Here is a 16,484-nt window from a genome sequence, read left to right on the forward strand (position 1 = left end):
CAAGTGCAATTACAGTGTATTTAAATGGTATTAAAGTATTTGTATTGCCAGTTTGCAAAATCAGCATCTTGAGAAGCCTGAATGGATTTTCATGTAATTATTGTCATTAACTCAAAGAAGTAAATGCTCAGCAAAGAGTTTGCTTTAAAAAAATAATAAAAAAGCGAGTGCATAAGTGCATAAATGTATAATTAAATGGCATCTTCATGCTTAATTCCTTGCATGATCTTCTAAGATATACACCTCATAACTGCTGAGTACCTTGGTGACACAGCCCAAGCTTCCTTTCTGCACAGAATTAGCATCAGAGTAGCTATATTTGGGGTCTCAGAAGTTTATCTTAGGAAGGTGACATTGAGAAATTTTCTTTCCCTGAAGACTATTTATCTGCTTTTCATGATAGGAAATCCTTTCCTGTCTGTTTCTACAAATACTAGGATCAAAAACTTTGCCAAACATTCTTATTTTCATGACTGTTATGCCATTTCTACTAGAAGTCACAGGTATTGTGTTCCACACCAAATCACAATCAAAATGGCCCATAGTTATAAAATCAAAGAATCACAGAACTATTTGGAAGAGGCCTTAAAGTTCATCCTGTTTCACCCCCTGCCATGGACAGGGACACCTTCCACTATCCCAGGTTGCTCCAAGCCCTATCCAACCTGGCCTTGGACACTTCCAGGGACCCAGGGGCAGCCACAGCTGCTCTGGGCAACCTGTGCCAGGACCTCCCTCACAGTAAAGAGTTTCTTTACAATAAATGAGGTAATACAGTTCTTCACTTCTTGTTAAATTTGAATATGCTTTGGCGAAGTGAGTTTTAGAAGCTGACAAATAATAGAGACCAGAAATAGCTGGAAATCCCAGGCTGAAAAATGTTGCTTCTGTGTTTGACACCATTGACATGTGGCCTCAGTGAGCCCTTCAGTCTCCATGATCCATTAGCAAAATGGGCGCAGGAGTCCCCATGTTTGAAAATGTTCTCATCATCCTTCAGTGAAAGTTCATATGAAAGTTCAAATCACAGAGCAGTTCCAGGAGTAGCACGTGGTGCTTCATAAAAGAAAACCTTCAATCCACCCCTTAGAGATCATGAGCCCATGAATGACATAGACTGTCTTTAAGGGCTTTTACAAGAAGATAATTTAGAAGGATATCGGGAGAGCAGGGTTTTTTGGCATTGGCTAAAATAGGAAAAGCAAGAAAACAAAGATTATGTTAGCCTAGCTTTAATGAGGATGAAACCATAGGCCGGGAAGTATATCAGGAACCTGGTCTCTATATACCAAACCTCTACCTCAAGGCAGACATCGCACAATTACTGGTAACAAACAATATGACATTCACAGTGCTCAGCAGCCCCAAGGGCTGGACTTGTGTGAACCTGATGAAGTTCAACAAGACCATGTGCAAGGTTCTGCACCTGGTTTGAGGCAATCCAAAACACAAACACAGGCTGGACAGAGAATGGATTGAGAGAATCTCTGAGATGAAGGACTAAGGAGTGTTGACAGATGAGAAGCTCAACATGATCCTTTGATGTGTACTGGCAGTCCATAAACCACATGAGAGAAGCAGATGGAGAGGGACTTCGGAAAGTCATGGAATGGAAGTACAAGGGGAAACGACAAGAGAAAACACTGTCAGGGGACAATGTTAGATTGATACTATCATATTAGGAAGAAATTCTTCCCTGTGAGAGTGATGAGGCCCTGGCACATGTTGCCCAGAGAAGCCATTACTGCTCTATCCCAAATGGAAGTGTAATGTCCAAGGCCAGGTTGGATTGAGCATGGAGGCATCTAGTCTAGTGGAACATGTCCCTTCCCAGAGGGCAGAGGGCTTGGAAATAAACTATTTTTAAAGACCTCCTTCCCCTTTAAAGATCCCTACCAGCCCAAAACATTCCATGACTCTATCATTTTATGATTCATCTCTCTTTTAGAGATTGCCAATATTTGCTCAAGATAAAAATAATTATTCTTGTTAAGTAATGATGACTTTAGAAAACAGTCTGATCAAGGAACTGCTTTCACCAGGCTCAGATACTTTCACTCATAATCTCAGTGCATGCCTCGTTGTCTCACAAGGAATATTTTTCTCTCTTGATTCCTACAAGTAGGTCCTTGTTCCACACAGATGTAAACCTGTTCTCAAACTGATGTATGAACTTCATTTCAACTGCTACAAGAGCAATTTCAAACTTAGAAATGTCAGTGTTAAGCACAAGGCTTTGTTTTACAAACATTTCTTTGTTAATGGAATTGGAAAAGTTCAGAGAAAGAATTTTCCATGACTAATTCCTCATTTAAGCACTACTTAAAAGTCCTTTTTCTCAAATTCGCTTTGACAGCTGCTTGGGAAATAATAATAATAATAGTAATAATAATAATAATAGTAATAATAAAAAGTCTTAGCCTTATTTCTATATCAACAGTGTGAACATCTGCAGGTCCAGGCACTGGAATCCAAATTTCTGGGTCTTCATCCAGTATGATGTTCTCTGATACCTTATGGCTGGAGCAAACCCACACAGATAGGGAACGTGACATAGGCAGGTGATCAGCTACTGGAGACCACCACTTCCAGGGCACACTGAGGAATCTCTGATGCCATTAGCTAAAGGGAAACACCACTTTGTGGTGTCTGTGTATTTCCCAAACCCCTCAAAACCCTTTTTTCTTTCCTTACTGACGTATGCAAGCTGCTTACACCTGCTGCCTCTTAAGAGACAGATTGCCATTTCAGGGAAAGGAGGCTGGAACTTCATGATATGTTTCTACAGCACCCTGTGAAATGGTGATGGGATCTCCAGGGTTCTCTGAAGTTAATCTAACAGACTACTCCATGGAGGGGCTGTCAATCAAGAGCAAGCTATTCACATCCCCTCTGTCAGGCTCCCGTATTCACATCCCCTCTGTCAGGCTCCCGTCACTCCATGGAGCTGTTGCCAGATCTTCAGCAGCTAGAGCAGAGAGGAGAGGAAACAGCCATGGCCAGGTGGTGTAGCCTGGTCTAGCTCCCTGCACAGGCTAAAGAGGCAGCTCCCCAGGGCAGGTTATTTGCTGCAGGAGGACAAGAGGAAAATGAGAGATAGGAAGTAAAAGTTGATATGTCCCAGCAGAATGTGCACCTTTGAACATTTCAGTGTTAGGTGACAATCCACATTGTAGTTTCTGGCTGCATATCCCACATTTCCAAGAGATTTTCCATCTCAACTCATGTCCAATTCTCCTGCCCTGCCTTTGTCACTCTCCTGATATGAGTGGCCTGAGGCAAACACTCACCCATACTTATAGGAGCTCAGGGATAGATAAAACAGATCCTCTGATTTTAGATTCAGAGACTGAAGCCATTGAGGAATGGCCATGAAGGACCAGAGCTGTGGGTACCTACATCTCTCCCTGCTGCCATGAGCTGCCCCACAGAACTGTTGTGTAAAATTCATCATGAACCCCAAAAACAGGCAATGTGTGAAAAGAAATAAAATAAGAAGGTAATGAAAGGTTGAGTGCACAGTCAACATAAGAATATGTGGGTGAAGAAGCCTGAGGAATAGCCCTGTGCACCACTGTCTCTATGTCTCTATCAAAAAAAAAAAAAAAAAAAAAAAAAAGTGCTGATTGAACCAGCAATGCTCAAACTGCATGATGAAAAACTGTGAATCATGCAAAAAGCCCAGAGCTCATTTCACTGCACTGCAGTTTTAACACAAAGATTTTCCAGGAGATAAATATTCCTATCATGATGAGTGATCTTTAAGTCTGCAGCTATGTCACTGCCTTGAAAAATGAAGTGATGGAGTGCTGTTAGCACTGCCTTGTGCCCCTTTGAATTCAGCACTATAAATACTTCCCTTGTCACTGGTACTGGCCACAACAAGGACTGGCTAAAGAAACACTCTCTGAAAACCAAAAGAATGGAAATTATAAGGAATAGGTTTGGGCTTTGCAGTGCACCCAGGACACATGGAGCTTTGAGGTCCAGCTCCAAGGAAGAGTGACTTGTTTAAAATCAAAAGAGTGATCAGAGTTTTTATCACTTTTTAGTCTTGAATTAATGAAGAACGACAAGAAGAGAAAAATAAATATAACTAGGCTTTGAGTAGAAATAGTATTGAGATTATATATTCAAAGCCGTATTATAGAATCACAAAATGGTTTGGGTTGGAGGGGACCTTAAAGCTCACCCCATTCCACACCCTGCCATGGGCAGGGACACCTCCCTCTACCCTAGGTTGCTCCAAGCCCCGTCCAACTGGGCCTTGGACATTTTCAGGGACGGGGCATCCAAAGTTTTTCACCATTCCTTCAAGTAAGAAAGAGGACATGTGAGGGAAAATCACCTTGCATCATTGATGCTTCTTCCTTGTATAAAGGTATAAAACCAATGGATTTTTAAAATAGCTTACTTTCTATTTTTATTATGTCTAGTCTAAAGCACTGTAGGACAACAATCTACTAAAATGTAAGATAGGAAAAAGTAAAGTATCTGAAAGGGGAACTTTTGTTAAGTGTTTATATAACACCAGTGCTTAACTTTTGGTCTTCAGAAAACCTGTCTTAAAATTTAAATACTAGCACTGGAATTGATTCATACAGTCTTTACGAAACAGCTCAAAGATTATTCACTGAAAGTCTCAGGAAGGACAAACAGTGAAATACTAGAATTGAAAATGTGAAAACCTATTGTTGAGGTTCTGTTTGTCAAAAGGATGCACAACAAGAGTTTAAAAAACTTGTAAGAGGAAGGACAGTTGCTGGAAAACCCTTGTAGATTACCTCTATTCATTGTTTCACTCATATGTCATAAATAATACAGAGGAGAGAAGCCAAGTTGCATCCCTTTCCATCTTATCCCTTTATAAGATAGAAAAGACTGTAAAGATTTCCATAAATAGCCATTTTCTGCATTAAAAGTTGCCTGTGGATAATGTTTCTGCCCTGGTTTCCAAAGAAAACAAGGACTTACATGATCTAACTTATGTGTGTATCATCTCATCTCTTTATGTTCCTCTGACAACTTTTGAACCTGTTTCAACAAAATTTGTTGGAATTGTACATGTTTCATTAAAATTTACTGCCTGGGGGAAGACAGATACTTGATTACTTGCACCAGACAGAGTAAGAGAAGGTCCAGTTACCTTTATCAAAATGTGGAGAATCGTGTTGGGCAGAGATATTATTCATAACATAGCTATAGGAAAATCTTAAGTTGGTGCCCTAGTTTAACCAGAAAGTTCAAACCTAAGACATACATCCACAAGAAACATGGTTTTGTTAATTCTGCTGCTCATGGAACAGCTTGTTCCCACTTACATCTTTAGATGAAGATATTAGCAAAGATGACACTTTTTCCATTCAAACTGTAGTTTCCAAAAATCATCAGCTTTTGACAGCAACAGGAAAAAAGAAAGGAAGCCTTTTAGAGATTTTTTTAGACCAGTGACTCTTCTGGACTGTCTATGCAAACAAACTCGTTACACAAGCATATGTCTGTTTCATCATGGTGAAATAAGAGTGGTGAGCATTTGGGTCAGCAATCCAGCTCCTCTGAGTGCAGGCTGGGTGTGTTGTACACAAAGAAAGGCATCAAGGTGTTTGTCTTTGTGTTGACTCTGGGAGATCTTTTAAGGCACAGCAGAAAGGAACTACTTTCTGTTCACCACCTACTTTCTGTGCACTGAGGTGCCAGACCATCACAGTGGTCCCAGCAACTGGAACCTTTATCCCATGGGCCCTTAATGCTCCTCAAAGGTTTTTTGCATCTAGACTAGTTCTTGGTGTGTTGCCCTCTAAATACATTCATCTTTTATTTCCTGATTTCCCATAAAAACTTTGACACCATCCACCACATCTTTCTCTCTAAACTAAGACAGATTTGGTGGGAGAATTATCAGATGGATTAGGAAATGGTGGGATGGTACAATCCAGAGGATTGTGGTCGATGGCTCAGGGTCCCAGTGGATATCAGGGACAGGTGGTGTCCCTCAGGGTCCATATGGGCACCAGTCTTATTGAATATCTTCATTAATGACACAGATAGAGGGTTCAAGACCACCCTCAGTTAATTGGCAGATGGCACCAAACTGAGAGGTGCAGTTGGCATACCTGGAGGATGGGATGACATCCAGAGGGACCTCTACAGGCTGGACAGTGGCCCATGGAAATCTCATGAAGTTTAACAAGGCCAAGTGCTGGAGCTGCACCCAGGTCAGGGCAACATCCAGGATCAGTCCAGGCTGGGGATGAGCAGAGGGAGCAGCCCTGGGAGAAGGACCTGGGGGTGCTGTGGGTGAGAGCTGGACCTGCCCCAGCCCCGACCCACCTGTGCCCTGGGCTGGCCCCACATCATGGGCAGCAGGGGAGGGGGGATTCTGCACCTCTGCCCCTGTTCTCAGGTGAGACCCCACCTGCGGAGCTGCCTCCAACCCTGGCTCTAACAGCACAAGGACATGGAGCTGCTGGAGTGAATCCAGAGCAGGCAGTCAGAGGGATGGAGCCCCTCTGCTGTGGGGAAAGGCTGAGAGAATTGAGATTGTTCAGCCTGGAGAACAGGCAGCTTCTAGGTGACCTAGTTGAGGCCTTCAGTACCTGCAGGGAACTGACAAAAAGGATGAAGAGAGACTATTTATAATGGTCTGGAGTGACAGGACAAGAAGGAATAGCTTCCCACTTCCCAGAGGGCAGGGTTAGATGAGGTGTTGGGAAAAAAAATCTTCCCTGTGAGGATGGTGAGGCCCTGGCACAGGTTTTCCAGAGCAACTGTGGCTGCCCCATACCTGGAAGTCTCCAAGTACAGATTGGACAGGGCTTGGAGCTGCTTGGGATAGTGGAAGGTGTCCCTGCCCATGGCAGAGGGCTTTGGAACTGGATGGTCTTTAAGGTCCATCCAACTCAAATCATTCTGTGACGTTATTGTCCTGCTGTCACTCTTGTTCTGTGGCACCCCAGCATTCCAGAGGCCTGTATCTCTTTGCTTTAGGGAGATGTGACCAGGAGCCATCCCCAGTTACCAACACACTGCAGGCTGGAGCAGACAGGCTAGACTCTGCAAGAGGACAAGATCATCCCATATTTCCTTGGTGAGTTCAGGCTCCCTGAGTATGTCTCGGTGCTTCTTCCTGCCCATGGAAGACTCACATCTGAGTATGCTGTTCACCTCTCTACTAGACCAGACACTCTCATTCAGGCCAGAAACTCATTTAATTTGCAGAGAATGCAGTTTTCTTACAGCTCTTTCAAAGTAGTTTCTTAACTGTTCAGGGAAGCACAACCAACCATACCCTTTCACTGGAGGACTCCTTGGCAGGCAGCACACAGGGTGGAGGATCCTTGTCATGTGTTTGCAGCACTATGAACACATCCAGGCTACAGCAAGGCTCTCAATCACCCTGCAGTTCTGACACACTCAAGGTTCGCTTTCAAGATGTTGCAAGGACCAATTACTCCTCCAAATTAAAATATATTTAGTTCATTGCAGGATATATGGGAAATGGGGTGGTAAAAGAGCTGTGCCATAACTAAAAAGCTTCTCATTACAATTACTACTCAGAGATGGAACTGCTGTGTGCACACATTGCCTGTAGTAGCAGAGCATCTGCTTGGGACTCTCTCTCCTTAGAATCACAGAATGGTTTGGGTTGACATAGTTGGGACACCTTCTACTATTCCAGGCTGCTCCAAGCTCCATCCAACCTGGCCTTGGACACTTCCAGGGATCCAGGGGTATCCACAACTGCTCTAGACAGCCTGTGCCAGGGCCTCCTCACCCTCACAGCCAGGAATTCCTTCCCAATATCCCATCTAAGCCTGCCCTCTGGCAGTGTGAAGCCGTTCCCCGTGTCCTGTCCCTCCAGGTCTTGTCCCAAGTCCCTCTCCATGAGCCCCTTTGGGCCCTGTCAGGGGCTCTGAGGTCTCCCTGGACCTTCTCTTGTCCAAGTGGACATCCCCAGCTCTCCCAGCCTGGCTCCTGAGCAGAGGGGCTCCAGCTCTGGGAGCATCCCTGTGGCCTCCTCTGGACTGGCTCCAGCAGCTCCATATCCTTGTGCTGTTGGAGCCAGGACTGCAGGCAGCTCTGCAGGTAGGGTCTCACCAGAGCACAGGGGCAGACAGGCAAGAATCCCCTCTTGCCTGCTGCCCATGCTGGGGGATCAAGTCCAGGATGCAGTTGGCTTTCAGGGCTCAATTGATGGGTCATGTTGAGCTCCTTTTGACATGGTTTAGTCTCTAAAAGGTTAAGCAGGGCATGGGCATCAAGGTTATTCCCTTCAGCCTGGACTTCACGAGGGTGTAACCCACAGTCTTTCAGGAGAAATGGCTTCACCTTTTACAGTCAGTCTCTGAGGGATGCAAATGACTCCACTCAGTGGGTCCTGGCAGTGAAAGATCCCAGTCTGTTACTGGTAATGGTCACATCTGACTTGTGGAATTGTTTTTAGGAAAGGCCATGCCTAGGGATGAATATAAATAGTATAACACTGTAGCCAATCCCCCTCCCTCTCTATCAAATAACAAATTATCAACTCAAGAAGAGTCATGAAGATTCTATTTAAATCACAAACTTCAAATAGTGGCTTATTTTGAGCTAGTTGGTATGAATTAATAATCACATTAAAAATTTTATTTTTTGGAAATGCATTTCATCTGCCTTCACATGATGGCAGCCAAGAAAAATTTGTTCAGATTTTCCAAGGTGATTCACTTCCTGGATTTTAACACAACTGGTAAATGTCAGGTGCCAAGAATTTCTTCAATAAGATTTTTGAGCTAAAATGGAAGTTCCATTCCAAAGAGTAACTTTAATAATTGTTCATGCTACTGTTTTTCTATTTTTGCATCTTCTTAAGATGACCTCACAATAAATAGATTATTTAGTTGATATCTTTAGTACATTTTCAAACTCTTGGGGGAAATGTCAGATGGAGTTTTGATTTTGAAGGTCATTTAGGGACATGAACTCCACAGTCGCTGAAGATGTCCTGTTTTTTCCTATTCATTCTTTCCAACACTGCAGCACAGAGGCAACATTCACAATGTTTTCAGGTTTTTTTAACCCTCCTAAAGTGCCCTTTCTGAAAGCAATTTGACCAAAGGCCCACATTTTTGGAATATGCTAGCTATCTTCTGAAACAGATTTGCAAATTGGAAGTCCAAAGACTGAGGTGCATAAAAACATCTGATGTCTTTTGTACCACTGATGTGTCTGACGAGCAAAATCCTCTAAGAGTGGCAATAAAGCAGAGAGAACAAAAGCACGTGAATTGTGGTCTGCAGGTGAATACAGGTCACCTCACTCCAGAGAAAGGAGCAGCTTTGCCATTTCACTTCCCAGTAAGAGCTGCAGAGCTCTGTGGCCTGTCATTACAGATTTCCATCGCCATGTGCACTTGGCTTATTAATTAAAACATATTCTTTACTGTTTTCAATACATTAAATTGAATGCGTCTAATGAATATCCAGCTGCACTCTTCTTTCTTTATACATAACAATTTAGAATCATAAATTGCACTCATTTCAACCCAGGAACATTTTTCCCATTATATGGCTGCTGGTGATAATGTATCAGACAGCAATAATGATGCTTGATTTTCATAAGCTGCACTAAATGGCAAGTGCTCAGAGCTACATGTTTTGATTAGCAGACTAAGCAAACCATGACATGAGAATCCTTATTTACACTGACTACGAAGGATTTTTTCACAAGGTGATTTATTTAGGTTGAGGGACACGTTGTGTGACCCTTAACTGAGTTCTAGATCTTCTCAAGCTGGACATCTGTGACACACAAAGCACTTGAATGATTGTCTTATCTAAGCTAGACATGCAAAATCATATGCTAGATTTCATTCTTTGCAAGATTTAGCAGGAAAATAAAGTCTATTTTGATGCTGTATATGTAGAAGTTGAATCAGATGCAGAATATACTCTGGAGAGGCCTGTAGACAAGAGAAAAGGTATTTTGTCCCAGACATGGGTTTCTATGCTCTCCATTCCTGTTCCATCTCTTCTCCACCATTCCCTGCAGCATCCTTGCGTCCCTCATGCCCTCCCTTCACCGCACAGCTATACTTCTTTCATTCCACGAGTGCCACCTTTCCTGGCACGCTAAAAAAGCAAACACACCCATGTATGCCTTCCTGCGTTGTTCCTTCAGCTCCACCTATCGACGTCCTGAAAGATGAGCGGCCGGGGCAGCAGGTCCCTTCATCCGTCCCCGCACACGCACAAAGGAGACCCACGCCACTCACACCACTGGGGTTCAGGAGTTTGAGGGTCAGGGCTGGTCTCTGTGGGCTCAGGACAGACAAGCTGTGCTCTACCACGTTTAGCTGGATATCAATCCTTTGAGCTGTGATAGAGAACTGTGCTTTAGTTAAGAAAAGCTGAATGCAAGCCAGCCAAAAGGAAGAATTATGGTTAGCATTATTACCAGATTGCTTGGTTTGAAGGGTGTCCCAAAGCCTATAGGAGGCAATGAGTGTAAACTATAGAGAACTAAAGAAATTAAGATGAATGTGTAGCCACATGAAATCTGAGCTCTTGTTTGGTTCAAACTTACTGCTAGTGTTTGACCTTGATTATAAAGTATTTTTCACTTTAATTATCGCTTAGCATCTTTCACAGCTTTTCTATGGTCATGTTTGAAGGAGTGTGTCAGATCATCCCCATCTTACCTGGAATGGCACACGCCCAAATAATTGATGGCAAATAAGGTCACAGTGGAAAGAAGTTCCTCTTCCAGCAGAGTTACATTGCTCCAGTCCATGCTGGGGAAGTCACCTCTGGCTCCCTGGTCACACAGAGGTGTTGGTGACAGTGGCTGACTTCAGGGATTTGCTCTGAAATGCTGAAATTATTCATACTTATTCAACTGAATCTTTCCTTCCAAACCAGCAGAGCCTGGATCAAACCTCAGGAGTTCTCATCAAGCCTGCTCTGTCTTTGCACCACACAAATAACTTCTTGATCCCTGTATGGAAGCAAAATGTGAAGTGTTAAATATAATTTTTGAAAAAAGGACTGGGAAACTTTACTCCAGCGACATATTTGGTTTAAATTTGGTTTGGTAAGTAGCCCATCCATACTGGATGTGCCTCTAAAAGCACTACTGGAGATGACTCTGAGTGCTGACTGTATTCAGAAACACACTCAAAGCTCTGCAGATCTCCAAGCATTACCTGAACCCTCCCAGACTACAGGCTGATGCTGGAAGTCAAAGAAAAATGGGCACTTCCATCATCTCTGGTAGAAATACCCTGACAACAGACTCTCCATGTCCTGATTCTTGTGGTTTCAGAAACTCGAAATGGAAGGGGAGGGGGGTTTAAAGGACTTTGTTTCCGCAATCATAATGGAAGATTTGGTCGGATACATCCACCACAGTCAAAGACAGAGCAACACATCCAGCATGGAGTTCTGAAGGGCAGCATTACAGCTTTTATCTTCTCCCCTACATATCTGAAGTTTATAAAGTAATTTGGCAAACCTTTCTGGAGATATCCTTTCACCTGGAAGGTTTACAACCTCACTTCTGTTCTGTACTACCTAAAGAGGGGAAGGAGGTGTACAAATCCACCCCTGTGAACTCAGCTGGGCTGAAGGGAAATAGCACAGGGAAACAACTTGGCTTGCAGCTTGCTATGTCTAATATGAGCTATGAGAACTGATGAGATGTGATCCAGCTCAAGACTCTGCAACAGCAGAGGTAAAAATTGCATACGAGCATTTTGGGAATAAGAAACAAAGCTGAGAGAGAAAGTCTTGTAGGGGATACCCCAGAGAACTGGATTTGCAGCTCCTCCTGATGCAAAAAAAAAAAAAAAAAAAAAAAAAAAAAAAAAAAAAAAAAAAAAAAAAAAAAGTAGTGTTCCTATGAGAGCCTGACATCTCTTGGGAGGAGTTATAATCCCAGACACCTAAGTCTCTACCCAGCAGCAGTGTCAACAGCCAGGGTCTGGCCAAAACCAAACAGACAGGTACCAATACCACACAGCCACCTGACCACTTGTTACCATACTCACAGAGGGTGCTGCTTCCAGCCATCTATTTGCTTTATATCTAGGCCCTCACAGCTTGGAACTGTTGTATCTCTGCTCACCAATTCCCTGCTCTGAGGTGCTCCTTGAGCATGTAGCTGCAGGAGCCACATTTTGTGTCAAGACACTGCAGTCAATAGAGACACATCCTCACCCTGAGAACTTAGACAGAGATTTTTACTCCCTCCTGCAGTACATATATATATATATATATATAAAGTTTAATCAAGCAGAAAAGCCATTCCAATGAAAAGGCTGGTAGGAGTGGGAAAAGAGGCAGGATATGCTCATTCTGCTGAAGGAAGCATAGGCTGAGGACACTCAATGTCTTGTGTCTAGGAGAGATATCCCAGGAGAGAGCAGCACTCCTGTGCCCTGCACTCAGGCTGTAAGAATCACAGAGTCATCATGGAATGGTTTGGTTTGTAAGGCACATTAAAGCTGATCTAGTTCCAATCCCCTGCCATGAGCAGGGACACCTTCTGCCATCTGAGGTTGCTCCAAGCCCCATCCAACCTTGAACAGTGCCAGGGATCCAGGGGCACCACAGTTTCTCTGCACAACTTGTGCCAGGGCCTACCTCCTCGCAGCCAAAAGTTCCTTTTCTATATCCCATCTAACCCAACCTTTTTTCAGTGTGAAGCCATTCCCCCTTGTCCAGGCCCTTGTCCAAAGGCCATTTCCAGCACTCTCATGGTTCCTTTAGGTACTTGAATGCTGCAGTAAGGTCACCCTGGAGCCTCCTCTTCTCCAGGTAGAAAAATAAGATATGGCTATGGCCACATGAATAGCCTGCCAAGGCAAGACTTGACCTGAAGTCAGAAACACCAGATAAGGCTCATCATTTTCAAATAGGTCCAGAGTCCCAGAGCAGTCTTCAAGGCAAAAACCACACAGCCCATGTGTTTGGTCCAAGTCCAAACCAAACTGCCTCTTTATACAAGTCATGAGGCTGTAGACTTGCTCTGCAGCCCCACACTATTGCTGCATTTTTTCACACACATTTAAGCAACCAGAGCATAATCCCCACAGATGCATAATTGCACTGTAAATTTACTGTCTAGTTCACTATCACCTCCTTACCCACACTCACACACACACACACACACACACACAGATATATGAACATGTTATCATGCTCAGTCTGTGCCAAGGATGCAAAATCAATTCATAAATCACCTAAAACTAACACAGAAAATTTTGTCTTTGACCATCAACTTCCTGCAGATTGATAGACTTGGTTCAGGTACAACACAGGGGTAAAAATGGTTTATGTAGAAATGAGCTTATAGAGGTTTGAGGTTTGCTTTGGTAGTGAGGAACACAGCAAATATTCCAGGAAGCTTCTATCAGAAAGTTATGCAAAACAACAACGATCATCTCACCAACTTCCAACCCTTATCCTTCCCCTTCCCCCATCATCTCCAAATTATTATCTGTTAACCACATTTTTAAACTGTAACAAAGAAAACAGAATAAAATCAATAGCTCTCTTTGCAGCTAGGACAGAAATATTCAGCTCCCCTGTGGGAAAACTGGTTCTTTCTTTCTTCCTTTCCTTCTAATTTTAAACTTCACTTAAGGTTCAGTGATTGAACAAAAGCAGACAAAAAATATTGCAGTTATCTGACATACAGAAGTGTAACATGAAGTCTGCTCATTATGGATAATATTTATGGCAGATCATAACGTTAAATTACAACTCAGCCGCCTCAGCCAGAAATTTGTAACACCACACATGTGCTTCTAATTAAGGGCTTTTGAAGTTGCCCTGGATATTTATTTTCAAGGGATTTAACGCACAGAACTATTAAAGTTTGCTCTTGTTAGGAGTTCTGCAATCGAAAAAAAATTAAGAGAGATTGCAACTGGACCTCAAACTAATATATATATTCACTTTTGCATGAGTGTATACGTGTACATCTATTTATCTATTGCCATAAAAAATAAAAATGTGTGTGTTAACACAGATAAAACAATATATTAAAAAGAAGGAGACAAAGGGCCCTTTGTTTCAAATGTGGTCCAAGTCCAAAATTTGTGACCATAATTTTGTTTATAGGAAATCCTTTATAATGCTAGTTTAGTGTTTCCATATGGAATTCTCATAGGACTCTTTTCTCCCTCCCCCTCAATCCCCCCATCTCCCTCTTTTATTTGGATAAGGCAAGAGAAAAGTGAATGTACATTCCAAAGATGCATAGTCATTCCAGATCAAATTCAATGGATTCTGGCAAGAGTTGAAAAACACAGATGCAGTGTTTTAGGTCTCCTGCTGTGCAGCCTCCAGCCATGAGTGTCTGGTTGAAGCACTTTGTAAAATCATGAAAACCCTATTAAATTCATGAAATATGATATACTGCATTTTCGAGCTAACTTTCCATTGAACTGTCCATGAAGATGGAATTTGGCTGGCTTGCTTATGGTGCTCACAGACACACACATGCACACACACACACATACACACTCAGGCATCCCTGTGTGCACACCAAGATACAGCCAGGAGCTGCTGCAGTTCTTTATCCTCTGCTTCTTCAACTGAATCTTTCTCTCCAAACCAGCAGAGCCTGGAACAAACCTCAGGAGTTCTCATCAAGCCTGCTCTGTCTTTGCACCACACAACTCACACCATGACCCCCCCAACAATTAAAGAGGTCCTGATGTTTAGGCAGCAGAAAGCGAGCGTCCAACACAGCTGCCCCTCTTCCAACTTAGAACAAAATCCCTTGCTAGGAAACTGAAAGCAGCCTGATATTCTTACTTCATTTCCTATTGGGTTTCACATAATAAAATCATCATATGTTTAGGATTTGGTTTCTTTTCTCCTCTTTTAAATGAAAAAGTGAGAGCAGCCCCCTGAGGAGAAAGGTCTTGCTGTTAAAATTGTCCTTGAGACATGGGCAGTCACGGCCCCTTGCATGCCTGTCAGAGTGAGAAAAATATGTATTTTAGTAAAGCTGGCCTGCCCTTGCTTATTTAAGTCTAGGCACCCATGTGGCTAAAAGTTGTAATAAGTTTAATGAAACATGGCTGTATCTGAGCTCACCATGCAGCCACGTGAGGTTTTCCTTACCTCTGCATGAGGCAGACCAAGCTTTCCCATAAAATACTTGTACTTCCAACTGCGTCTTTTATTCAAGGATCTGTAGGTACTTTAGAAACACTGAGATTCACAAATGTGCAGGCCAGACAGGACATTTGAGCATTCAGCCCATGTAATACTGCCTGTAAACTTCATCCTATAGCTGCTGCACTGAGCACACCAATGTTGACTTCCAGTTTTGAAATGAAGACTTCAAGAGAAGAGGGATCCACTGCCCCTGGTAGTTTGCTCCAACAGCTAATCAGTCCTTCTATTAAAAATATTACCATGCAATAATTAAGCCATGAGGTTTAAGACAATATTGCTAACAGGAGAATTTAAGTTGTCTGTCTGTGGTTAAGACTGCCCACAGGAACCTTGACTCCAAGCTTGTTGAGCAAGAATAGTGATAATGTGAATCCTTTTCTGCCCATGGTCTCAACGATGTTCTGCTCCACCAAATCCACAGATAATTTTTAAGATTTTGTGTTGAAATAGTGATTATATTTGAATATACCTCCATAATTTTGGTACAAGGTTTCCCCTTTTTATTGTGTACATTTGCTGTCAGTAGGTAATAGAAAGATGGAGGTTGGATACTTATTAATAAGGTTCACATCTACTGATGAGCAGTGTTACTGCAAGCAGTAAATCAATTCAAGGCTAGAAATTGCTTTGCAAATCAAATATCCAGAAATTTGTCCATGTAACTTTAAAATTCCAGGTCCCTTTGGAATGGAAATAAAGGCTTAAATTTCAGGACTATGGTGGAAGTTTAACACATTTACTGGTTTCAGATATGCCAAAACAGAGACAACAGGGTGTCTGCTATTTCCCATTCCAAATAAGGGAAAAGGAATTCCCTCAAGTCTCTTAAGTATTCACTTTTTTGGTATAAATAGTTTTGAACTTGAGCTTGTTTCAAGATTGTTGTTTACATAAGGGTTAGACATGAATTCTCTAAGGTTTTGATTAGATGATCTACCTTCTGTAGGTGCCTGTATATCTGTATTTACTCAAAAAAGGAAATCTAGAGTAACTTATTTGGACATCCATGTTTTTTAGACATTTATTGAGGGGTGAGAATCCCTTCATTTTCCTTGCAAAAACACATTGAAATAAAGACATTTGCCCAAGTCTTGCTACAGCAGTAATTGTCTAAGAACATAAACAAAAATGGGTGTAGCAGAGATATGACATTTTTGTTGATGAGGTAGATTGTGGTATAATTCTATATCATGTACCAGCTAAGTTACTTTACATGTCTTTAAATGTCATTGATATTATGATTCATAATACAGTGCTCTGTGGTCCTCCAATTTCCTTTAAAAAACAGTCATACATTTGCAGACACTAAAGCAA

The 16,484-nt window shown here is 42.4% G+C and overlaps 1 protein-coding gene across 1 annotated transcript in view; it reads left to right on the top strand.

The window, feature by feature from the left end:
* SLC14A2 (solute carrier family 14 member 2) overlaps positions 1–16,484 on the top strand; it is a gene marked incomplete at its 3' end in the record, with an annotated part of 328,265 nt that overhangs the window by 255,250 nt on the left and 56,531 nt on the right. The window contains exon 4 of the mRNA XM_083883166.1: positions 6,992–7,087. The remainder of the gene's footprint in view (positions 1–6,991; positions 7,088–16,484) is intronic.

The sequence above is a fragment of the Zosterops lateralis genome (assembly GCF_965231275.1).
Source record: "Zosterops lateralis genome assembly, chromosome: Z".
NCBI lineage: Eukaryota > Metazoa > Chordata > Aves > Passeriformes > Zosteropidae > Zosterops > Zosterops lateralis.